Source organism: Propithecus coquereli, unplaced genomic scaffold, assembly GCF_000956105.1.
Source record: "Propithecus coquereli isolate 6110/MARCELLA unplaced genomic scaffold, Pcoq_1.0 Scaffold96, whole genome shotgun sequence".
In the NCBI taxonomy this organism is placed as follows: Eukaryota; Metazoa; Chordata; class Mammalia; order Primates; family Indriidae; genus Propithecus; species Propithecus coquereli.
This window is the reverse complement of record NW_012155951.1, coordinates 621,100-622,867: the sequence shown is the minus strand read 5'-3', so window position 1 is coordinate 622,867 and position 1,768 is coordinate 621,100.

Genomic DNA, 1,768 nt, shown 5'->3' with positions numbered 1-1,768 from the left:
AATTCTATAAGCATCATTTGGTTTCATTGAGATATTTTAATCCCTTGTCAAGATTGGAGGTGCGGATTCAGACTGCTGTGCTTGTACTACTGTCTGGGAAAAAGTGGAGAGGGTGCAGAGCCAAGTACCTCACTAAGGTGCTCGGTGCACATGGGGAGTGCAGGGATCACGTGTGAGAGTGTGTAGGTGCTTGGGAAGCAGGAAAGTTCCTACACCTGCAGTTTGAGGTTTGAGCTTCCAGAAGACACTCAGTTTGCTGATAAAGCCACGCCCTCTGGAACTTCACTCTGAGACTATCAGCCACTGATTGCCACCTTATAGGCTGGGGTCTGGCCCCTTCCCATGGCCCTGCTGGAGAGAGCCTGGGGGTATGAATGTACCACTTCCCATCCATGTGGCTGGGTGCTCCTGGCTGTTGGAGTACCAGTCAGATGGCAAGCAGACGAAGCCACTCAGGGAGGTTGAGGGATGGAAAGAGGGACCCAGTCACCAGAGCACCATACGCATAGAAATTGCTCCTTAGTCCTAGCCACACCACCATCATCCCAGGCATAGACCCTCCCCCACAGGAAGAACCCCTTCTGCTCCCAGCAGTGTCCTATCAGCACCACTCGTGGGTCTTCCTCTCCAGGACTCAGCCCAGTTAGTTACTCCTGGGTGACCACTCTGTCTACCTTCAGCCAGCCTGCCTGTGGATGCAGACACCACCGCAAGTCTGGTGGAGCAAGGCCAGGTGGGTCAGGTGCCCTGGGACAGGCTGAGGCCTTGCACTACATCCTCAGGAATTCCCAGGCCCTGTGGATGAGCTGGCACCAACAAGATCTCCAGGGCCTGTAGAGATCGACCAGCATCTCTACCAGTGTTATGCGCAATGAAGAATGCTCCAGACCACAGTCTCGGTCTGAAGGAGGAGGAGAGACTCTTTTCATTTCAGAGAGCTCTTGAATCTCTCCAAACCTCCATATTTATTAGAGGGAAAAGCATTACGTGTCTAAAGCAAGAAACAAACAGATAAAATCTCTGGCGTCATATGGCAATCACATTGTTCTAAAGAAGTCCACATAAAGTTACACATAAAGATACACATCAAACTAGTGATTAACTTGGAATTTTCTTGTTTTTCCTAAAAGGCTGTAAAGAAAAGGGCAGGGACCCAACATCAGTCACGCTCCCACGCATCCCAAAGCCTGCCGTGTGCAGCAAGCTAGCAAACATTCACATCCCAAGTCCTGTTTGCAGGACTGCCAGACTTCCGCCTTTCTCACGGTCCCTTTACCCAGGCTTTGATGCCTTCTCTGACATCTTCTACATCTCCCCCCCTTTTACTGTGATGAGACTGTCCTTGATAGTTGAGATTGAAGGTCATATAAGCGTCCAACTTCTGCTGGTGCACAGTCATGCGGCGAGTCACGGAAATCAATTGTTTGCAGATTGCCAGGGATAGAAAACAAAGGAGTATAATAATGCCAGCCATGATCTCTATTCTAATATTCTATCCTGTGAAGTATTGTTTGGGATTCAACCAAGTAAAGCTATCTTGCAGTTCTTGTAAAGTGTTCGTTTGCAAAACTGAATGTAGCTTTACTTGGTACAGGGGCAACTACAAGTGCTGGCTACTCTGCAGAGTCCTGGGGACAAGGAGTTCATGTTCCTTCCTGGAGTGGATGACTAGGCCACATGGGTCAGGGACACTGAGCTGAGGCTTCACATGGCCAGTGTGACCTGGAGCAGAACCCTGTATGCACCTGCTGCACACAGTGAGAAACTC